This window comes from Pleurodeles waltl, chromosome 9 (genome assembly GCF_031143425.1).
Source record: "Pleurodeles waltl isolate 20211129_DDA chromosome 9, aPleWal1.hap1.20221129, whole genome shotgun sequence".
NCBI classification, from domain to species: domain Eukaryota; kingdom Metazoa; phylum Chordata; class Amphibia; order Caudata; family Salamandridae; genus Pleurodeles; species Pleurodeles waltl.
In genome coordinates, this window is record NC_090448.1 from 976,776,675 (window position 1) to 976,801,391 (window position 24,717).

The 24,717-nt window shown below is 44.9% G+C and overlaps 1 protein-coding gene and 1 long non-coding RNA gene across 2 annotated transcripts in view; one reads left to right on the forward strand and one right to left on the reverse strand.

Moving 5' to 3' along the window:
- The window catches only part of CIPC (CLOCK interacting pacemaker), a 242,607-nt gene that overhangs the window by 186,917 nt on the left and 30,973 nt on the right, over window positions 1-24,717 (reverse strand). The gene's annotated exons all lie outside the window — the stretch shown is intronic.
- The window catches only part of LOC138260185 (uncharacterized), a 109,100-nt gene continuing 98,820 nt past the window's right edge, over window positions 14,438-24,717 (forward strand). Inside the window, exon 1 of the long non-coding RNA XR_011198830.1 lies at window positions 14,438-14,459. This is a non-coding gene — a long non-coding RNA (uncharacterized lncRNA). The remainder of the gene's footprint in view (window positions 14,460-24,717) is intronic.

The window sequence follows — 24,717 nt, forward strand, 5'->3', positions numbered from 1 at the left end:
ACGCAACTTCTCCATCCTCCACTTCTCCTCCAGATAAGGAGAGTAGGCGAGTGGACTCGACAGGTCGTAAGGTCTGTGGCTCGGCAGCGTCCATGATGAAAACGGCGAGCGCCAAAGCCCTGTTGGGCCGGTACGATCGCTCCCTGTGGGACTCCATCTTGCAGTTTGCAGATCATCTCCCAAGAGACTACAGAGAGGACTTTTAGAAGCTGCCAAGGAGGGCGCTATTGTCTCCAACCCAATAATAAGCGCGGCAGCGGACGCTTCGCTGCTATGCGTACTGTCATGGGGTAATGCTCAGGAGGCACTCATGGTTGCGACTCATGTCGTTAAAACCGGATGCGCAGCAAAGACTTTTAAATCTGCCATTTTCAGGATCCACGTTATTTGGATCGCACGCAGACGACGAAATGGCACGAATGAAAGCGGAGGTGGACACATTAAAGGCGGTAGGACTGGACAAGTCTAAAGAACAACGTAGGTCCTTCCGTCCTTTTCATCGCCGCTACACCACGCAGAGGGTTTAAGCCCCTCAATGGGCCTCTACGAGGCCTCACCAGTACCAGCGGCCCTACCAGCAACAGCGTAAGGCACAGAGGGGACAATCAACTCATCAGTCCGCTCAGAGCACCCGACAGCCCACCGCCTCAAAGCCCTGAGGATTTCCTCCCCCCAACTTCGTTATCCACTCCGGTGGGGGGAAGCGTCACCAATTGCCCAGTAGCGTGGCAAAAGATCACAACAGACGCTTGGGTCTTAGACGTTGTACAGAATGGATATTGTCTCAAATTTTCTTCACCACCTCCGGCCATCCCGCCAAAGCTGACGACTGCAAACCTAGATCTCCTAAAGGCGGAAGTTTCCATCCTCCTCGAAAAGAAAGCAGTGGAGTCGGTTTCACTCAACCAACAGGGGAAAGGTATCTACTCAAAATACTTTCTCATCCCAAAAAAGGACAAAGATGAAGTCAGACCCATTTTAGACCTCAAAACGGCCAACAAATGGATCCGAAAAGAGAAGTTCAGGATGCTATCCTTACACCAGATATACCCTCAGATTCGGCAAGGAGAATGGCTTTGCTCAGTGGATCTACGCGATGCATATTTCCACATCCCCATTGCAAAGAAACATCGAAGTTCCTGAGGTTTTTGGTAGGTCAGGAACACTTCCAGTACACAGTCCTGCCGTTCGGTCTCAAGTCTGCGCCCAGGTCCTTTTCCAAGTGCATGGCGGTGGTGGCAGCTCACCTCCGAAGGAAACGGATCTTCATCTACCCGTATCTCGACGACTGGTTGATCAAAGCGTCCACGTATGCAGAAGCAAAACGGCATTTCCAACTGACCTGCGACCTTCTGTACCGGTTAGGGCTTCATATCAACTTTCAAAAGTCAACCGTAGTACCAGTCCAGAGACTACATTACTTAGGAGCTACCATAGACACACTGCAGGCAAAAGTGTGTCCTTAGGAGGAACGATGCTTATCTAGTCTTCAGAAGTGTCAGAATCTCCAGACAACGAGTCGCCCAACAGTGCGGACAGTCTCCTCACTCCTCGGATCCATGGCATCCTGCATTTACCTGACACCCAATGCTCGCCTCCACTTGCGTCCGCTTCAGGAATGCCTGGAGGACCAGTGGGATCAGTGCTCGGGGAGCTGGGAAGATCGCATTTGCCTCTCAACTCATGCTCTCAGATCTCTAACTTGGTGGTGCTGCCCATCCAACATCCTAAAGGGGATGCCATTCAAAGCGCAGCCTCCAACACAGACTATTGTGACAGATGCCTCTCTCCTGGGGTGGGAAGCTCATATGGATCACCTGCAGATTCAGGGCCGACGGTCACAGAAGGAATCGTTATACCAAATCAATCTCCTAGAGCTCCAAGCGGTACACCTAGCTCTCAAGGCGTTCCTACCCTCAATCACGGCACACAACCTGCTGGTGAAGACGGACAATACCACCACTATGTTCTACCTGAACAAACAAGGGGGCACCAGATCCAGAATCCTGTCTCAGGCGTCCCAGACAATTTGGCACTGGCTCCTGGCTAGAAGCTTGAACATAGTAGCTACCCATCTGCCAGGCGTTCAGAACAGTCAAGCGGATGCCCTCAGCAGAGTTCTCGAAGAGAACCATGAGTGGGTGCTCAACGAAGACGTCACTCGAGACATTTTCTGCTTGTGGGGCACACCTTCTATTGATCTATTTGCCACAGAAGAAAACAAGAAATGCTGCAACTTCGCCGCCAGATTTTACCACCTACTGTCGCAGGGCAATGCTCTGTGGATAGACTGGTCCAACAGATTTCTGTACGCTTTTCCACCGATTCCGCTAATCCCAGCAGTCCTCCTCAAACTATCCATGACAGCAGCCATGATGATCCTCATTGCACCGGAGTGGCCGAGGCAGTGGTGGTTCCCGGATCTTCTTCAGAGATCACGCCAACCACATCTCAAGCTACCTTGCAGGCCGGACCTCCTGACGAAGTTCGGCAGACAAATGAGGCATCCCAATCTCTCATCTTTGAATTTGGCGGCATGGCTCCTGAGCTAGTCCAGTATGGTCATCTCACCCTGCCACAGGATTGTATGGACATTTTAAAGGAAGCGAAGAGGCCATCTACGCAGTCAGCGTATTCCTTTAAGTGGAAACGATTCTGCATTTGGTGTTCCTCTAAAGGGATAGATCCTACATCTTGCGAAGAAGATGTTGTTGTACCTTACTTGTTGTATCTACCACGATCGGGACTCCAGCTTTCCTCCATTAAAGTGCATTTAGCAGCATTAACTGCTTATAGAAAGACTCCTTCACAGACCTCTTTCTTCAGAATTCCAGTGATCAAAGATTTTCTAGAAGGGTTAAAGAAGGTATTTCCCCCAATTAGACGCCCCTCACCACCATGGGAACTTAATGTGGTCCTTTCACGTTTGATGCAGTCCCCATTTGAACCCATACACAAGGCATCCCTCCAACACCTCACTTGGAAGACAGCCTTTCTAGTAGCAATCACTTCAGCACGAAGGGTCAGCGAAATCCAGGCCTTCTGTGCTCATGAACCTTACACAATATTTCATTCTTCCAAGGTAGTCTTACGGACACATCCAAAATTTCTTCCTACGGTCATATCCGACTTCCACATTAACCAGTGGATTGCCTTGCCCACATTCTTTCCAAACCCTTCCACTCCAGCTGAGAGGGCTCTCCATTCCCTAGATGTTAAGAGAGTACTAAAGTTCTATCTAGATAAGACCACTCCTCTTCGGAGAACTACACAACTGTTTGTTAATTACGGACCTGTTCGGACTGGCTAAGCCACCTCCAAGCAATCAATAGCGAGATGGATAGTCTCTTGTATTTTATTGTGTTATCAACTAGCTAAGAAAACCTTACAGGGTAGGCCTAGAGCCCATTCCACCAGAGGAAAAGCGGCTACCACTGCTCTATTGCGCAATGTTCCTTTAGCAGAAATTTGTAAAGCTGCGACGTGAAAATCAGTTCACACATTTACTAAACATTATTGTTTAGATTCGGATGCTAGAACAGATGCTCGTGTAGGCCAGGCTTCACTGAGAAACCTGTTTGCTTGAGTACGTATGTATGGTTTGCTCTAACTGTTCCTCCGCTGGCGTGGGGGATAGGCTTGGTATTCTATTCTATGCTTATGACTATACATGGAAATCCCCTACGAGACAAGGAATAGTTTCTTACCTGTAACTCCAGTTCTCTCGTAGGGGTATTTCCATGATAGTCATAAGCAACCCTCCCTCCTCCCCGGGCGAACAGTTAGAGGTCTTGATACGTTTATTCTGATTGTCAGTCAGTAACTACCTGCAAAAAGAACTGAGGTAACAGCCTCTCTCTAGGCATGATGGGATACTGGAGGACTGGCTGTTCTTAAAGGCACAGTATCCCTTTTCTTCAATTCTAATGGCAGCTTATGGACTACACTGTTCTGCACTCCTTTATAGGGGCTTTGTTAAAATAAAAGAAGTTTTTGGAAGTAGCTGGTTTGGAAAATGATTTTTATGTGGCAAACATTTAATATTTTTACTTCCAGGCTAATCTGAAGGCAGGAGCTTGAACACTGTAGCCCTTCCTATAGGCTGCATGGGAACATTCTTAAGTGTCTTGACAGGCCTTCCTGAAGGGAGGGCGACAGGGACACTTAAGAAGTGATATTGCAAAAAGTGCTCCGGGGTCACCGCAGGTGGGAGGGGAATTATTCTATGCTTATGACTATCATGGAAATACCCCTACGAGAGAACTGGAGTTACAGGTAAGAAACTATTCCTTCTGGTCAAAAAGCGTGTTTTTGCAAACTCAGCGACTACCAGTGTCCGTCCACATTTTAAGTCCCCTACAGGGAAAGTTGCTGCCTATAAGACTGGTAACTGCATTTCTTTTATGACGGGTGAGGACTCGCCATCACAAGCCTCTGGCCTGCTTCTGCTCACTATAGTGCCTACCCGATCACGTTTGAGCTTCTAGGATTCTTCTGGCGGCAAATATGTTTCCTGGAGGAGTGCAATGTTGGCATGTCCTGTGCGCAAATAGCGCAATACCGTCCTTCACTTTATGTAGTGGCCATTGATGTTTAACGTGACCAAGGATGTGTCCTGATGTCATTTGATAGGGACCACCAGTATTGATGTGGGCAAGAATGTATCTGTTTGGATGCACCGGTAAGGGAAATTGAGAGGGTGGCAGTCTCAACCACTTAAGGGCCAGAGTGTGCTCAGGAAGTTACTGTGGGGTAGAAAGGAAACAAGGGAGCCACAGTAACTAAAGGAAGAGGATAATGAGAGTGAAACCTTTGAGTCTTCAAGCTAACGCCTGCGCCTGAAGGTGCGGACTCACCACCTAGATCTACTGAACAGGAAAAAGGGGGGGGGGCATATGTGCTGGTGAGGGAGGGTGTAAAATCTACCCCTGCCAATACCAGGCAACAGAGCAAAACAAGACAGGCGGGGAGGGAGACAGTGCAAGATGCCCTAAACGGGCCCTGGGCTCCAGCACAGTTGTGTGACAGTGAGAGCTGGGAGTTGGGTAGGTGTGTTGTGCAACTGTGGCCCTAGGAATGGGGTTGCGCTCCAATGACCATCCATATACCAGCGGGCCCAGGGTGCCTGACAAAATGTAGAAGAAGACCAAAACTTAAACAATACCGTGTTTGAGCCAAAAGTAGGGGACTTTCAGGGATCAGGTGTCACAAACAGGATGTTCTATGGTGCAGGTTTGAGTGACGATCTGGACTTGTCTCTTTTTCTACTCTTGTTAAGAGTCTCCACCTCCTGGTTAGGAGCTGCTAGGTCTGATTCCCTGCTCTGTGAGATCTGTGAGTGTTATCGTCTCAGGAAATTTCAGAACGGAGGCCAATCTGTATCCTCGGTGGCCGACAAGGAAGAACAAGGTACGTCCGAGAAGGAAGGCGTATCTGTAGACGAGCATCCATGAAGTCTGGCAAGCCTTCCAGGGCATCCGGTTCAAATAAGTCTTTAGATTTGCCCTCATTGTTAACAACCATGAATGCAGGGATGAACAAGTCATATTTAAGGTCCCATTTGTGGAGCGAAGGGCAAGGATTTTGTGCACTTGATATTGATAGTCGCAGAGTAGTCAGCCGCAAAGGAGGTACGGTGGCCCTCAAACAGCAATAGTGTTGGAGAGCGCCTCGCCACCTGCAGGTCAGTCCTCATGTGTTGGTGTTGTAGAGCTCAGATGATGATGATTGGGTGAGGAGAATGCGGTTGGGCAAAAGTGCGAGCCCAGGGCTGGTTCAGAAAGATGGAAATCCAGTAACTTAGGTAGGAGATGGTTCAGAAAACCCAACATGTTGCTCTGTTCCACCTCTTCTGGGACTCCATAGATATGAAAATTCTTTCCAGTTCAGTGACATTACCCCAAAGGAGGTTGATGTCTCTGTCACAATCTGGCAACGCGTCTTAGAGGGCTTCGACCTGGTCCAACCACTGATCTACAGGGTCAATGCAGATCTGGAGGGAAATCACCTCCTGCCTTATGGATCTGACTTGCATCAGGTCAGTTATCTTACTTTCCATTACAGCAAACGTGGATTCTGTAGCTGAGAATTCTTTCAAAAGTGCATCCCTTTCTGAGGGTGAAGGGTTTGAAGATGCAGAGTTCTGCATTGATCGAGATTTTGGATGGGCGACGACCTCTGAAAAAAGCAGTTGATGAACTGCAGGTTTAGTACTATGCATGAAGAGGAAGAGGCAACATGGGGCTCCACGGGCTGAGGTGCTAGAGGAGAGCAAGGAAGAGTTGGGGGGTAATGTCTCAAGATGCACAATAAGGTGACTGATGCATGGTCCAGACAGATGCAGTCTCTCAGGTATCACATACGGCAAGCTGCCTCCCAGCCAGACTCTGGTGAAATGCTCCAGAGATACTACCAGCATAGAGGCTGGTTAAGACAGCTTAAGACCCAAGAATCCCTTGTCACCACACAGACACTTCCCATCTCCAGTAGGGGTGTGTAGGATAGAATAGAGTGAGGGGGTCCCCTGTGTTTTGCCACAGGAAGGGTATGGGGGGTGTATGGTGTATGACCCACTTGCAGGACGAATTAAGTGTCTCTAGAAAGTCAATACTTGGTGAAAGATGTGTGGGAATGAGATGCCAGTCTAGGGGGACCCCCTTCAGTCCAGGGTACCAATGATCCACAGATGGGATGAGATGAATGGGCCAATGTAGGGCAGTGGCCAGAGAGTACATGCCAAGGCAGTTTCAAACCACCAACTCAGATGAGATGTGCTGGCTCCTGGAAAGGAATCCAGAAAGTTCTCTGGGACCACCTATTTAATTACTGAGCGATCCAATGGGTGATGTCCCTAGAGCCGTGTAGTGTACTCTGTATAGTGTCTGTATGGCCAGAACATCCACTTCTGGACATGCAGGCCGCGGGCATGAGTTGTCTCATAAAGTGGACCCACCTCCGCCTAGCGGGCCAGGAAATCCAAGGCTCCTGAAGGCCAGGTTGGGCTATACTGGGAAGTCGGGGCTCTGCCATGAAGTTCATCAAAGACAGGCTGGTCACCCCAACCCTGGGAACAGCAAGGCAGAACAGGCATGCCACGGCTGGGAAGATCGTCTCACAGAAGCAAGCTAGGTTCCTCTAATCCATCCGTTGTGGTGTTAGTCCAGTCAAAGGGTGTGGGGGGAGGGCAGACGTCTCCAGCTGCCCAATCAAGGTGATAACATGGACCCTGGGAAGTAGAGGGGAATGCCCTTTACTCAGGGTTGATGGCCACCGAGACAGCCCCTGTTCTGCCTGATCTCTGAGGAGTTATCCTCACCCAGGATCAGATTTGGCAGAGAGGGACCTTGTTGACAGCCTAGCCACACAGATTTGAAGTATGCTTTCTGCAAGAGCTTGGCTGTAGTTCAGATGCGGGGCTGAAGCCAGAGGCACAGGCCAAGTCATAAGAAACTTTTCACAGCTCCACTGAGAAGTGTCACGTAGAGGCAATAAAGGCGGCACCTTTTCCAAGGTCAACAGTCTAAGTGCCAGTGGGTGTGGCTGGCTGTAGGTGGTCCGTAGCGTCTCCTCTTCCGTAGTAAGTGATGAGGACCAGTGGATCAGACCCCAGACAGCTGAGTTGGGCCTGGGAAATCAGCACCATACAGGACCTTTAGCAGAAGGGGACCATCACAGTTGGCGCCAAGCTCCACCTCTGCTGCTGCAATTTTCTTTTAACCACCCCATGTACAACAGAGGCACCACCTTAGACCTAATAGCCAAAGATGGACAAGTAGTTGTTGAGATGCCTATTAGGGATGAATGATCAGACCATCATCTGATTCATTTTGAGCTACCACCCTCCAAAACAGTACTAAGATGACAACCCTTGCACTAGGTTATCAAATGCAGAATTATGAAAGATATTGATTTGGGCAAACTTGGTGAAAAGGTTACAACAAATCTAGCCTCCCTCGTATCCAACATCTCCAGCAATGAGTATCTCAACTAACAATTAATTGCACTATCATAGCAACTAACACGGCAAATGTAGTGTCTTCCTTTCACTTAAAATGGGGACAGACAAAGCAATCTACACCTTGGCTCGCCAAAGACTTGAATACAGATAAGTCATTGATTAGGTCTGAAAGGGAAATGGTGCAAAAAGCAAATCCAGCTTGTAAGAAATCAGGTTATTTTTGCAGCAGACAATCAGTAATAAAGTGAAAATACAATTCAAGGAAACTCCCAAACTAAGTGAGAAAAACAGAGTAAAGATTAATGAATAAAATGAAACCAAAAGAAATGAAATCAATCAGTAGAACCAGTGCAAAATAGCACATATAAGATCAAAGAGCTGACTACAGATATCTGGTCACAGGAGACCAGGGCAAAGTCAACAGTTAAGGGAGACCACAATGGAGTGTGGGTCAGATGCAAGGGTTGGATTGGGCCCAGTCTCGACTTACTCCAGGAGTCAGAAGAAATTTTGAAGAAATGTTCCAGAGAATGTAGACTTCAGCAGGGCAAGGCAGAAGATTTCTACCTTTAAACTCATTCACTTTTTTAGAACTTGATAATTTCCAGCAGGACGAAACTGCAGGTTGTAGCTGACGAGTCATCCATGAGGCCAGATACCTTTGCAGAGAGGTCCTGCTGAACAAGAATTTCTGCTGAGGAGATGAACTTAGTTTGTAATGTCAGACCGAACTGTGACGCACCTTGAACAAAACAGCTGGCATGCAGGTCTTGGTCTTCTGTCAGTTCTTTGGGTACTTTTTGGTGTAGAATGTTCTAAGCCCTCAGTTTTAGGGTTAGGCAAGATCAGCACCTCTAACATCACTTCCAAGGGTCCAGGACCCGGGGGAGGGGGTACCACTTGGGAAGGGGGAAGGACTCACTCCAACAGAGGCCAGGAGCAGGGTTAAAGGTCTGTTGAGCTTGATATGTACCTGTCGTTATGTCCCTGTAGATCACACAGGCCAGCTTACTAGCCCTTTGAATCACTTCTGGTGGTCCTGGGTTCAGGAGGATGCACTAGTTTTCCTTCATGCAGCAAGGCAGTCCTCTTGGAGCATCAGGGCAGATCTATGGAGTTCCAGGCAGGTCTGAAGTTTTTCACAGGTCCAGGAGTGTACTAAAGAGCTGTCTAAGTGGGGGGAGGGCAACCTGGGCAACCCCCACACCTGGTTCTGGAAAGGTATTCCATTCCCCTGCCAAGGCTCTAAGAAGCCTGTGGTAGGTGGGGGCATCCTGGGCGGTCACAGCCGCCAGGAACAGGATGGCGGTGAGGGGGTCGGAATCCCCATGGAGGATTCCACAGGGCAGCGGAAAACCGGCGGGAGACTGCCGGTTTTCCCTTTCTGACCGCGGCCATACCGCCGCGGTCAGAATGCCCTTGGGAGCACCGCCAGCCTGTTGGCGGTGCTCCCGCGGTCCCCAACCCTGGCGGTCTCAGACCGCCAGGGTTGGAATGACCGCCTATATGTTATAACGCCTACAGGTATGCGTCTATTATACGGGGTATCAGTGGTCTAGGAGTGTTAGAAAGAAAGCAACGCATGCATATATTGGAATCATAGGGCATTAAGGCTTAACCTTCAGGAGAGAAGTGTGAGGAATTATAAGTTCCATTCTGGCTCATGGCGTTTATTTCAGAGTCTGAAATGTCTATTTGTGATCACCCATTGGTTAACAGTGTTGAGTCAACCTTTTGTATAAAAGGCTTTTTAATGTCTTTCATAGTTCCAAATCCCATTCAGGTAGTCCCCTTTATTGTTTAATTCAGGATAATCATTTCTTTGAGTATAATGCAGGCTTGGAATAGGGTTTATTTGCCCTGCACTTGCCAGTATCTGATTGCTCAAATACTTTTCTTGCAAATATTTTATTTCTAATACTCCTATATCTGTTTGGCAAAATCTTGATTAAATTCCCCTGAATAAATCAGCCTTTTGGTAGTTATTGTGGACATTGTGAAAAATAGAAAGATGAAGGAAGAGATATGTCCTCATTCTGAAAATAAGGACATCTCTTTAAAATATTTGGGTGACTATTTAGGGGTGGAACTTCACAATACTCCAGACTGTGTGTGATTGTATATTGCTCTGGGATAGCTAGTTCAATGTATGTAATACAGTGCATGATGATGAAAACAATACATTTCTTTCTAATTTAATGCTTTCAAATAAGTATCTTCATTGTCCACAGTTGTATATGCCCATAAATGAGACATCATGTGTTTCACAGTCTCAGTGTCCCAATCATCTGGAATAGAACCAAGAATAAAGTAGAGCGACTGGGGAGTGTACTGAAAAGTAATCTGTGCAAAACTCAGCTTCATTCTCATTAAGGGTTGTTTCTCGAAAAGGCATTATTAGTCATTGTTGACATATGCCGGGATTCTACCCACAGCGTTTATTGAAACATTTGCAACTGTAGTAATGTAGTGTTGGATGGAACAATGAATCAGCTGTTTGATGTAAGCAGGAGAAATGGTAGGCTTGAATATCCCCAGCTGGGTACTCATGCTGGTGATGTTACTGTATTCTTAAATGGGTATTTCATTCAGAGTAGGAAGAGGCTGAAAGGCTCTACTCTGAATCCTTTTTTATGTCCCTGAGGGTCTGCTGTACAGAATTGGCCACATGGTGCTTCTTAGTTTGGTCAACAGACACCTGTCTTTTCATTTTTGAACCAGACAATGAAGGTAAGATTACACTTCATTTGCATTTTATCCCAAGAACTGGAACAGGTGGACTGTAGAATGGCCTGAAGTTTTGTTTATCCTGGATCTTTTCTCAAAGTAGATCACCTACTTGGGGGACCTACCCATCAGCAGCAGTTGACAAATTCTCTTTGCTGGTAGTGGCTTCGGAATGCTTCGAGATAGATAATTTGTCTTTGACCTCTTGGACACTCTGTAAGATACTTAAGTATTGGTTCAGGTAAATTTTGTTTCTTCCGCCATTGTTCCAAGCTTATCTAGGTCAGATATACAGTATAAGATATTGGTATATACTCTGAAGAGTACTTTGTATTGAGTGCAGCTTTCCAGTACTCTTCTATGCAAGTGATTTCATGCTTCCCGAACTCCACACAGGTCATTGTACTAACTAAGACCTGAACAGAGCACCCTAGTGGTCAGGGCTTGTTTAAGCACCCCATTAGCTCGCTCTACTAAAATGCTACTCTTGTAACGAAAAGGATTGCTGAATTGGAGACATTCTCCCAGATCACACATAGCATACATGTAAGCCTTCAAGGCGAACGCAAGACCATTGTCTTAATGACATATATGGACTGCTCCTATGACTATAAGACACTGCAAATCCTTTATCCTACTCGAGCACCTACATTTTTCTGTGGCCACCCTAATTGAGCAAATGGATCAGTTGTCACTAATATGTGCTTATATTGGCTATCAGAATTTATTGGCCCAACGTGATCTAAATATAAAATCCTAAATGGTGGCTTGGAAAGTGAGAGTGAAGTCTGCTTGGGTCTTCTTACACTAACAGCTTTAATCTGTTGACAAACATAACGCAGTCGAACATAATCTCCTGACTTGTTCAGTGACCACCAGTATCTTTGCTGTAGCATTGCCCCAGTTGTATTTATCCCAGCATGAGCAAATGCCAACCCTTCATGAGATGCTTTAATTAAGTATAATCTAGACAATTGAACAGGAATTATCCTATCTCCCACTCCGGGTATAGTAACTACAGGAGTGTTATCTGACTTGAGAGTGTAAGATTATTGAAGAAGAAAGCCCACTGGAGGCTTTTCAGTCTTTACATTTGCTTGATTTCATCTCTGTCTGAGATCTGGCTAGGACTGCTAATTTAATAGTCTGTAGTGCAGCTAAGTATATTTGTGTTGATCTCTGTCTGAGATCTGGCTAGGACAGCTAATTTAACAGTCGGTACTGGAGCTAAGTCAGCTGCAGAGTTTCCTTTAGTGTGAATCCTGTCACACCGATGGCCCAAAGTGTGCGTCACATGGACTTGCAGAAGCCTGACAAGTGTATTCTTAATCAGTTTCTCTTTTGAATCTATTTAGGCACCAGTTTTTTAAACCTACATTGTAAACTACATGCAGAAGAATGAATTGGACACCATTTTTATAGCTATTGATGGGTCTGCCTTCTGCAGTGCAAGTACCAAGCCATGAATGTTTGCATGTTACGTGGTACGGTCACCTAGGATTCTGGTGAGGGTGTGCTGCGGTTGGAATTCACCATCTTTAACTATACCTTGCACTGCTGCGTAGGCTTCGGAGTACTTTTGTTTAGTCCCAACCACAAGTTGTACAGAGCCTTCTGTATAAAACACACTCTGATATGACTAAGTGTTTAAAGCTTACATCAACCGTACTTAGCAAGGAGGCCCAATGCATCCCTCTTGAGTGTAGAGATCGAGCATTGGGAATGCCTGCCTTAGTGCCTTAGTGCCCACTTCTTGAGGAGGAACAGCAGAAATAACAAGCATTAGTTTTCCCTGCACCAACAAGTGCTTTTTTTTAAATGGCTGTCTGCAGAGCTGCAAGGTTTTTTTCTGTGGAAGCAAAACATGCTTCAGCTGGAGAATACCAGTGTAATTTGTATGCCATAGGAATTGTGTCCCATATCGTAGATATATTTGCCCTGAGTAGCTTGGTACAATTGTTAATACTAGGTTTCTTTTGTTATCCCTAGTCTGTAAATATTTTGTCTCTAGCATAGCTGCTTCCAGTGCCCGCAAGATATGTGTGTTTGTTCATCCATTGTTTTGCAGAAAACATGGGAAAAATTAAATCGTACAAGAGTTTTACTTGCTCATTTTAGTGCTGCAAATGCTCGAAGATAAGACACACCAACAGGGAATTAACTCTTTTGGTGTGTTAAGAGCTTGCATGGTAGTTAATTTCGGAAGGAATCAAGGGCAAGTCCCTTGCCCCATTGGATAATTATTATCCAAGAAAAGTCACAGTCAGGTAAGCAACTTTAGACCTTTTAAAGTTAGTTTTGTAACCGTGTGATGCTTGAGTAGTCACTATTCCGTCAGCCCTAGTTAAGTGTGCAGCTAAGTTGTTATCTGTGAGGTAAATGTCATCAATCTATGATAGCGCCTCGGTATCTGGTTGTAAGATCTACATTATGCATGCTGAGACTAGCCCAGGGCAATTCTTAAACCCTATAGTTAATCTTTTGAAGAAATATTGAACTCCATTGAAGCTGAAGGTGGTTATATACTCAGTTTGTAGTACACTGTTTTGATTGAAAAACTGATTAGACATTTCCAAGGTAGTTCTATATTTTTTCCCTACTAGGTTTGTCATTAAACCCATGGTGTGCATTTTGAACCATGTATGCCAGTGTGTGTTTAGATTTCTATAATCTCAAACAATTCTATATGATGGGTCTCGTTTTAACACAGGGGAAATGAGGAGCATTCATTGTTGAAAGGTAAGGCGCTATAATGCTCTGATATTGCAGTTTTTTAAAATATTGCTTTTAAGCTGTGTTTGCTTCTGGCTTCATGGGATATTGATATTGAGCTATGCTTGGGGCTCACTGCTTAAGGGAATGACATTGAATAGAGTGTTTATCTCAGTCAGCGTCGTTTCTGTACAGTGCTGGGGCTTGTCTGACAGCCCACTCTTTTGCATACATTTCCCTAATATCCTCTGGTACTACATAGAAAAAGGCTACTCATGTTACCTCCTCTCCTCAGGGTGCTTCCCTAATGAAGACCGAAGGCCTGTCATATTCTTCTAGCAATGTTTCATAATTTTCAGATAAATGAAGCCCATATACTGCTTTAATTATATCCCCCTCTATTTGTATATCCACATTATAAACCCTTTCTGGAGGATTTACATGTTTTTCTGGAGTCTTAATCCGTATACAATCATCAGTTGGGTTAATCACCAGAAACCCCTGGTGAGTCTGAAGCTCTATTGTTACTTCTTCTGCGTTGTCTAGAAACGCCCTTGCCAAAGTTCCATTGTGCCAAAGTATCAGTTGCTGGCAAGGCATGTTTCGTAGAAAATCCCACCACTTTCTTCTTTTTGACTTGACTTGTAGGGTCCAAACATTTTTCTTCTCCCTTTACACTGACCTCAGTCTTTTGTTCTGATTCCTTTTTCAGCTTGGTATATTCTTCTCTTCTTCTGTATTTAATCCAACCCATTCTTAGGAGTGTAGCAAATGCTGGTGCTTCCCCATTGATGTTTCTTTGGATAATTGAGAAAACTGTACAAAAATCTCCAATTCATTTCATGCCTGTCGTAGGTTGACCGATATCAAGCACACAGGACTAGTAGAATCTATAGGTAAGTAGTGTTTATTTTGTTTTACAGAACACTTTATGGTGAGTAAGTCTGTGGTAGTTGGTTTTGGACGCCTCCTCCAGTCTGGGTAGACTAATCTCGTCTTCTTCTTTCTGCTTTCTCCATAGGCCTCGTGGGAAGCATGTGAGGACAGAAGAAGAATAGGCACGGTAAGTGGTTGAGTAAATCGCTCTTTTCTTCTCTTCTCTTCTCTTACTCTCTCTCTCTCTCTCTCTCTTTTCCTGTTCCCTTGTTTCTGCTCTTTCCTTTCTTTTCCTATCTTCTGCTCTTTTCTTCTCTTCTCTTACTCTCTCTCTTTCTCTCTCTTCCTTGTCCCTTGTTTCTGCTCTTTCCTTTCTTTTCCCGTCTTCTGTCTTACTCAGATCTGTCTGTTTGTATTTGATTCTAACTTTTTCTCTCTTACTTATGCTGTATGTTCTTTTCTTTTTCTGTTTTCCTTATTCTCCTGAGTCTTCTTCCTTATAATTGGGTCTTCTTTCCTGCCAGTACCTGAACCCTGTTTCCTTCCTGATAGTCATCTATTTTGTGCTTGCCGTGCTCCCCTTTCTCGACTTCCTACCTCTTTATCAATGTACCTCCTGCCCCGGTGACCGTGCCCGTGATATCTATATATTTATATCCTCCCTCCCGTCCTCCCTAACCCTACCCATCCCCAGCCCCGTACCTGACTTGGCCACGCTTCTCCTGAAGCGTGGCGGTCCTAAGGTTCTGCTTCCCGGGGCCGGCTGTCTTCGTCCCGGGTTGGGACCGCGATGATTCCTTGTTCTGGTCTTAATCTGTTCTCGGGGTTTGCCGACGGTCCTAGGAGTCTCCTCGTCCTCTGGGTCCCCTCGAGTCTTAGGGTTGGGTCCTCTGACGCTTTCTGTATGAAACCTCTCCGACCATCCACACCTCCATCTAACTCCACGACCTGGCCTTTTAATTCCCCAGGTTTCCGCGGAGAGAGTCCTGAACCTATCGGAAGGGTTGACCTTGGGGTTACTTCCGGGTTGTCCCAGGCAGTGTCAGCACCAGTCGCGATTGTGTGCGGGTCGTTCCGATCCGACCCGTCACAATGCCCAAGCCCAAAGCCAGTGGAACTCTGTGCTCATTTTGTACTTGTTTTACTACTTTGGTGGAACTGCTAGTGAGAGTGTTCCATGTGTGTTAGTGTAAATGCATGCAAATATACTTCCCCAGGTGCTGCACTATTCCTCAAAATAGGCCCGCCATACTCACGGGGGCCGTCTGACTGCCGCCAAAGAGGTGGTCGGACCGCCAATTTATGACCGTGTGGGTTCGGCCACGGTCGGACCGCCCGCACCACCAGTTTCCCTCCACTGGAGGGACTTGCGGTGCTGGCGGCCCTAATCTGCCAGGACAGCGCCACATGCAGCGCTGCCCTGGGGATTATGACCACCCTCACCCACAACTCTTAAAAGCTGGTGGAGACGGTGTGCAGGGGATCCCATGGAGGCATGGGCAGTGCAGGGGCCCCCATGGACAGCCCGTCGCGCTTTTCACTTTCTGCTTAGCAGACAGTGAAAAGCGCAAAGGATGCTGTTGCACCGTAACAATGTTGTGGGCTGTTTCCTGCTGGGCCAGCAGGTGAAAACTCTGTTTCCGCCTGCCGACCCAGCAGCAAACTCATAATGGGAGCCGTGGGAAGGTCACCACACTGGCGGTTACATGCCCACAGGAGTTTGGCGGGCTGCCTTTTCCGCCCGCCAAACTCCTAATGAGGGCCATAGTCTTTATTCTATGTGTATCTTGAGGGCTTGTGTGAGGGTAAACCACTTCCAATTAGTTAGTCTTATGAACCATCCGGAAGGCAATTTCCTCACACTTCATTGGTATCTTTCCCATGATAATGTTTATTGTCTGTAGACTGATTGTTTAAGCAGCAGTGGTCTAGTTCATGATTCTTAGCACATATTATACAAATTTCTTGTATAAGAAGCTTGTATAATGTGAGATTCCAACAACATCAGTGATTGGTATGGTTTCAGGATGTCGAAATGGTGTATATCCAGCCAATAGTGGCCATGTTGCCCCTTTCTTACTCAGGAGACCCAATTTAACATTGAGGTGTGTGGTAGTTCACAGCCAACCAGTTGTTCTTGGTAAGTCAAAGGGATTTCCAGATACTGGTATGCTTTATAGTATGCAGGTGGTGCTGCTGGTTCATAAGCCTGAAACTGCCCTGAGGCAGTATCTATAGCCTCACACTCCACCCATGAGTAAAATGTTTCAACATCATACGCCGTGTGCAGCTAATACAAGTGCAACTGACCCCCTCCACCCCCGGCATGGGGGACACCTGTATTCTTGTAAAGTTGAGTGACTGCCTCTGTAATGTATTGCTATAATTATTGGAGGAGCTGCCATTTTAATTGAACTGATTCAATTAAACGAGATTCAAGAACATACAGAACCACAGATGGGGACTAACCTTTCAAGATTCAAACTTGACCAACCTACAGGAAATAGGTGCTTCTTTATTTCTGTAGGAGTAACAATGAGTACTACAGATGTCTCTTTATACTTGTAATAATGGTTCTTTTGAGTGTGCGTATTCAAAGTCTACATAAAGTTCCAAAAAAACTCAATGCTGACTTTTGGGTGCCATGTTGCGTAACCTGGAACACTGGCCTTGTTCTGCAAGGCTTGGCTTTCCCACCTACGGGTGCCTGGACTGAGTTTAATACACCATCGCTTGAGCGGGGATGTCCAGGTTATTGTAGCCACATACAATCTCACTGAGCATACCTGCTGGTATGGTGTCCTTGTTTTCCGGGCTATGTACCGTCCTATAAATGAATCAGAGATGAAGTGGTAAGTAAACCCCAACTTTGTTATTTAGAATAGGACACTCAAGCACTGCACTAAGAAAAGGCATATTTATGTTTAAGCGTATATATTTCAACAGTCTTATTCTGTTACTTACTACGTGAGTAATAACCACATGGAATGTAATTAAAACAGCACTAATGCATGTTGCTAACAGCGAGAATAAGAGGAACAGTTCAAACATGAGTTGAATGATCCTAGCACCCTAAGACTACCTCTAAGTGCCACACTGTGAGCGCATGGAGCAGCTAACTTGCCTCAGGAGTTTTTGGGGGCCCACTACACTACATACCTGTTCACAGCGGATCAACTGTGGTTATCAGACTTCAGCCAGGAGAGTGTTCCCTCTGTAGGAAAACATAGATCAACTGGCCAAACCTCCTCTCTTCATTGACTTTCTGCATAAGAGTAGATGCTGCGGTAGTCTGGCAGGACCTCTCATGCTAACCAGTTACAAAGGCCTCTCTAGTTCAGGAGTCAATTCATGGGCTTTATATAGTGTTGGCCACTGATTTTTACATTACAACAGAGGACTTCCCACTAATCCATGACATAACCGGTGTGAACCAGCATGATGAAAGTACGTCAACTCAGACTACATGTTTATTTTACACATCCACTGTCAGACCTTGAAATGTAAATATCATGTACCTTGTAGCAAACTTGTGTCACCTTATGCATTAACAAAGTAATTTTTAGATGAATTCTCACTTTCACAAGTTCTTCAAAAGATAATGACATGCTGAATGTAGACCAAAGGCAGGCAGGCTAACTTAACACGCTCAAAATGGAGATATAAAAAACATTACCCTCCCTGATTTAAACCAATCGGGTGTCTGAGAAAGTCACTTGACAATGCCCTGGAAATCATTAACAAAGGAGAAGCCTATATCCCAGCTGTCCTGGATCTTAACAACAGCTTTTGATACTTCCTTTGACATACTTTTCAAAATTAGATGGGGATTGACAGGAATGTCGTAAACTTACCTAGACCATATCAGAATGTCAGATTGATTCCATTTAAAACTAGGAAACATTTGTCATTTCCTCCCTCTCCCTCTGGAGTCCCACAATCTTCTGTCCTGGTCCCCTCACATTTCTACCTCTAACTTCAACCCCAAGACCTGAAGATCATCACTACACTGAATGTTTTATTAAAAATCTTTTATTTTGAAATATTTTTCTGTGTATTTTAGCAAATAGGATCATAGTAAGACAACACAGGAAAGTATGAATGATTCATTGTCTTTGCTGATCATTAGTTTGTAGTCTTCTTATTTGATATTTTGAAAAAAAAGACACAGCATTTTTCAGGAAGCCATAAGCAGCTTTATGCAACTTCTAAAGAACAAGAAGGGTTTGTTTACAATCATCTTTCAATGCGAGGATATATTTAAATAGATTTGGCTTTGAATGTAACCAAAAGCGAGAGAGAGCAGAGTCATTTTTAAAAGGTTACAGTCATATTCTGCAAAGTTTCTTCCCAGAGGCCTTGAGCTAAGTTTCTTCAGTGACATTGTCGTTGAATTAATATGTATTTGGCATTTCCAATGGTTTACAGACACATTGTTGCATAGTGAATCATTTTGATTCTGTTTTCCTTTAAAGTTCACCAATAATTCATCCCATCCCTAGGTCTTTATTACCTTGTTTGCTCATGTTCATTTTGTATGTAAAATCATACTCTTGATTTCAGCTCATTTCTGGACATCTCTCACCCAACACCTTACTTTAGTTGATCTCTGGCTCATTGCAGTGCTTCCTTAGTCAAAATGGATAAAAACAAATGCAAAAACAAATAAAATGGTACAAAACGTTATTTTTCGTGGGCGAGAGTTAGATGGAGGAGGAGGAGGAGGAAGAGTAGGGGGGGGGGATCTGGCCTGATAGGCATAGTTCTGTCCTTGAAAAAATCTTGACTGTTGTGGTTTCTGTTAAGGGTTCAGTCACCTCTACCCCAAAAAATACTATTTTACTAACAGGCTATAAACCATTTGATTTAATCCTGCATCCGGGGTTTCTCTTATGTAGTGGTTGAGAATGCATTAGGATTCATTTGTTAATCTTCACAGGTGCAACATACATCCTGGGCAAATAATTATAGTGGGCGAGTTTAAAACTAAAGTTTTTTCAGATGTTATAGGTGCAGCTTAGTGTTAATTTCCAGTATCTTCCTCTAATTCCTTACCCAAATGAGTGGTCCGTTAATTTTTAAAAAAATATCTGAATTTGTTCCCTAGGGTTGTGGTGACGCACATTAGGGCCCTGTAAGACTTGTCAGCTCTTGGTGTGGTTTCCCCTTTCTTTTTGCTTCTGACCTCCTGGTTTTGACTGTGTGCTGCATTTTGTTTGTTCTGGTTTTAGTACTCTGGGCACTTACCACTGCTGACCAGTGCTTAAGTGCAAGTGCTGCCTGTGTGCGTTGTATTGGTGATTGGATTCTCTATAACTGGCACGTTCGATTCACTAATAAGTCCCTAGTAAAGTGCACCGTGTGTGCCCAGGGCCTGTATATCAAATGTTACTAGTGGGCCTGCAGCACTGATTGTGCCACCCACATGAGTAGCCCTGTGAACATGTCTCAGACCTGTCACTGCAGTGTCTGTGTGTGCAGTTTTAAACTGCTGTTTCGACCTGGCAAGTGCACATACTGGGGGTGAGTGTTTGACAATGTTCAGCATTCCGTCCATCACTTGTTGTTTTTGCTTTGTCGCCCTAAGTGGGAAGGGTATGCCCAGACGTGGGTCCCGTGCTTCCCATGCCACTGGATTCAAGCTAGCCTGGCTGATGAGGGGTGAAACCCCAAAACCGGTCCCAGGATGCTTGTTTCCGGTCCAGTGAGGACCTGGCTTGGCAGTTCGGTCTGGACTGTTCCCATGAGGAACAGGGTCAAGACTGATTTGCATATGGCTGGGTCCAAACTGGGGTGGCATGGTGAGCAAAAGAACGATGGATTAAACCCAGATCTATGACTGGGGGTGAGTGTTTGACAATGTTCAGCATTCCGTCCATCACTTGTTGTTTTTGCTTTGTCGCCCTAAGTGGAAAGGGTATGCCCAGACGTGGGTCCCGTGCTTCCCATGCCACTGGATTCAAGCTAGCCTGGCTGATGAGGGGTGAAACCCCGAAACCGGTCCCAGGATGCTTGTTTCCGGTCCAGTGAGGACCTGGCTTGGCAGTTCGGTCTGGACTGTTCCCATGAGGAACAGGGTCAAGACTGATTTGCATATGGCTGGGTCCAAACTGGGGTGGCATGGTGAGCAAAAGAACGATGGATTAAACCCAGATCTATGACTGGGGGTGAGTGTTTGACAATGTTCAGCATTCCGTCCATGACTTGTTGTTTTCGCTTTGTCGCCCTAAGTGGGAAGGGTATGCCCAGACGTGGGTCCCGTGCTTCCCATGCCACTGGATTCAAGCTAGCCTGGCTGATGAGGGGTGAAACCCCGAAACCGGTCCCAGGATGCTTGTTTCCGGTCCAGTGAGGACCTGGCTTGGCAGTTCGGTCTGGACTGTTCCCATGAGGAACAGGGTCAAGACTGATTTGCATATGGCTGGGTCCAAACTGGGGTGGCATGGTGAGCAAAAGAACGATGGATTAAACCCAGATCTATGACTGGGGGTGAGTGTTTGACAATGTTCAGCATTCCGTCCATCACTTGTTGTTTTTGCTTTGTCGCCCTAAGTGGGAAGGGTATGCCCAGACGTGGGTGTCCTGCCATTTGATAAAGTTTGTTTTGACCAATGACTTTGTGTTTCACCACTGCGCATATTAGTTGCTCAATGTTCACCAGTAGCACATGGTATGTTTTGTTCAGTTGAGCCGCCTATTGGCTTTGACATGGCATTAGCCATTGCTTTCTGTATTCAGTTTAGCCGCCTATGGGCTTTGACATTGCATTAGTCAGTTGAGCCGCCTATGGGCTTTGACATTGCATTAGCCATTACATTCTGTATTCTGCCTATTGGCTTTGACATGCTGTATCCAGTCTAGCCGCCTATTGGCTTTGACATTGCATGCCTATTGACTTTGACATGATGTATTCAGTTTAGCTGCCTATTGACTTTGACATGCTATTAGATATTCTGCCTATTGGCTTTGACATGATATTCAGCTCCGCTGCCTATTGGCTTTGACATGATATTATACATTGCATTTTGTATTCAGCTCAGCTGCCTATGGGCTTTGACATGATATAAGACATTGCATTTTGTATTCAGCTTAGATGCCTATTGGCTTTGACATGACACTAGACATTGCATTTGATATTTAGGTTAGCTGCCCATTGCCTTTAACGTGGAGTTAGACATTGCAGTTGAGAATAGTTCTGTATTTTTCCAAGCTGTGTTTTTGCACCAGATGAACCAAGATGTTTTGCTCTCACAGTAGACTAGACCTGATAAGAGAGGGTACATGGGCGTTGTTTTTCCTCGCTTGAGCTTGGGAACAGGAGTAGTCTTGGAGACCTGGCCAGTCTCCAAAAGGCTTGCTCAGTTTCCCAGGTCTGAGAGGAGGGGGCACACCTTTGTAACGAATGTAACAGGCTGCAGAGAGTCAGATTCGAATCTGCCGGACCTCGTGCTGGAGCTTGGCGCCAGCTGCCAGCATCCCGTGTGGGTAGATGACACTCTTTCTCGCGGCTGACAGGGGTCATCAGCTTGCAGACCTTAGAAAGATGTAGCTGTAAATAGTTCCTACACGATGAAGTATTTGTTTTGCTTTGCATTCAATATCTTATAAATATAACCTGCTGTGTATATTGCAAACTGATATATTTTGTTTGATTAACGCGGACTTGAAAGCTACTAATTCGTCATTCATTCATAAACATTGTGGTTGGGGAAGAATAAAATAACAATAAAAGTCTTCTTTGACCTCAGAAGTGCATTTCTGTTGTGTTATGTTAGTGCTTAGAAACTAAATAAGAGGAAAGCACTACAATTGGTACCTGGAGTCGTGGGGTCGGTCATTAAGAGGTGATTAAAGGGTTTGACGAGTTAGTAGATTTCTAAGTGCACACTTTAAAAGTGTAATTGTTTTTTGTTGTTTGGAGAATTACAGAAATTGTTTTCTGTTTGGAGAATCACAGTAGCACGGCAGACCATGTCTGAGAATACATGTGTTGATGAACTGCCTGATGGTGCTAAGAAAAACTGTGAATTGTTTTCTGTTTGGGGAATTACAGAAGAAAATGCATGTGTAGCTAAAAGGCCTGATAATGTTTTGAGAAATAATTCCCGTTGTATATATGTAGAAAAAGTGTGTTTTGGAAGTAATGATGACAGAAAGGTCTGGATACCTTTATCTGCTTACAGAGAAATGCAGGAGAAATGTAGGAAGTTGGAACATGAAAATAGGAATTTACGTGAGCAAATTAGCCAGGATACAATAATTCAAAATAATGCTGAAAGTTATAAAAATGAAGAATCTTTCTTGTCCCATTCCAGTAATGAGGGGGTTAAGACAGCTCCGAGCTGCACTGAGTTTCCGTGTGAGCCAGGGTTTTTGGCAGCCAAAATGCATTCCTTAACTGATAACAGGGAGGAGAGAGACCAGAATGTGATTTACGAGTTACCGTTGCAAAATGCACAAGTAAAACGAAGGATTTTAGAGCAAGACACCGCGAGTTTCATTAGCTTGTTTGATTTTTGGAAAAAGAATAGCCCTCATTTGAGTGAAATCCTAACACTTTTGTATATGGTCACTGTGAAAAATTATATGCAGCTGCGCGCTTGTGATTTGGCAAATGAAATAATGCAGACTTCAGGTTTCTGCGCAGTGCAAGAAGGAAAAACTGATGTACATTTAAATCATGAACAAGGAAAGAAAATAGTGCCCCTAGCTAGAATCATACAATGGATCTGGTACTTGCAAGACAGGGCTAGAGTACCACAGATAAAAGAATTATCAATGAAGTTGTGTGCACCATTTGAATTCGTCTACTGAAGATAAAAAGCATGTTTGTTTTACTAATGATTCATTGACTGAAATGTTGTTTTCTGGCACAGGAGAAGGAACAGCGTTGTATAATGTGTGTCAGATTTTAAAGCAAGAGCTACGTGAGATGTGTCATTTTTATGCTGATTTTTGGTTCTTTGATAATGTTTTAGCCACATGGCTTGTACCTAACTGGTTCAATTACCTTGCAGATGTTAATGAGAAAAATGCAGAGAGAGAAGTGTTCACCCAGAATTCTGCCTTAGTGGGGATGGCTATGTGGGTGCCCCAGAAATGTGAAAAGGCCACTTACAGGTGGGCAGAGATGAGAGAGATGCACATTCCCCTAGATTTGATAAAAACTGTGCAGCACGCACAAAAGCAATCTGTCATGCAAGCAGTCACAGAGCAGTTGGGGAGAGGAAAGTTACCAGAACAGAAATGGCAAATTGATCAGGTTTTAGGGAGAGTGATTGCTGCAAATTACCAAGGAAAAATCGAAATTATGCTGATACCTAGAAAAGAATCTGATTCATTCATACAAATTGGAGACAGAATGGCCCAAATTGACAAAAGTGCAGTGAATGGAGGTTTGGTAAAGAATGAGTCTGCCCCAGCCCTTCTGACAGTGCAAGAAAAAGGAAGCTGTGGCGCAGCAGATAAAAACCTCAGTACTGATGTGTGGGCTGAAGCCCCAAGTGACCCTCCAGAACCTGCAGAAAATATAACAAAGGGCCCCAAAAACGTCCTGCTGATTATAAAACAGGGAAAGAAAGAGGAAGGGTGCAGTTTAAATGAAAAATGTTATTTGCAAGAAAAGTCATACTTGTTTCTTTTGCAGATCCTACCACGTTTCGCCACTGTCCCTGAGTGCGCTGTGTGGTCCCCCTTCCGGTGTGTGCGTGTGGGGTCGGGGAAGGGACCGAATCCCCAACCTGAACCTGGCTGAGTAAAGTGCCAGCACCATGGATCCATTTTGCGCAAACTGCGCCTTCAGTTCAAGTTCAACTTGTTTGCAGTGTTTTTTTTTTTTTCCCTCTCGTATGGAACTCTGACTTTTGCTTATCTTCCAGCAAACCTTTCAAGTGGACCGTGCATCTTTACATGAGTAGAACTCATGCCACATCAAATTGCTAACACTGTTGAATTAGAGACTCATTCAGAAAAAAAAAAAAAAAAAAAATTGCCCAGTCTTTTCTATGTAGATGTATCTGATGTGAAAGGTTATGAGATCAATGTGTTAATTCACTTCTATTGCTTTACAGGGATTGCTTTGATCATTGAAATTTGATTTGATCATAATGTTTTTTTTTGTGCTGATGTTTTTTTTTTTGTTTGTTTGAAATATGAGATATGTGAAACAAAAATTCATTGGTCAAAGGGCGGAATGTCCTGCCATTTGATAAAGTTTGTTTTGACCAATGACTTTGTGTTTCACCACTGCGCATATTAGTTGCTCAATGTTCACCAGTAGCACATGGTATGTTTTGTTCAGTTGAGCCGCCTATTGGCTTTGACATGGCATTAGCCATTGCTTTCTGTATTCAGTTTAGCCGCCTATGGGCTTTGACATTGCATTAGTCAGTTGAGCCGCCTATGGGCTTTGACATTGCATTAGCCATTACATTCTGTATTCTGCC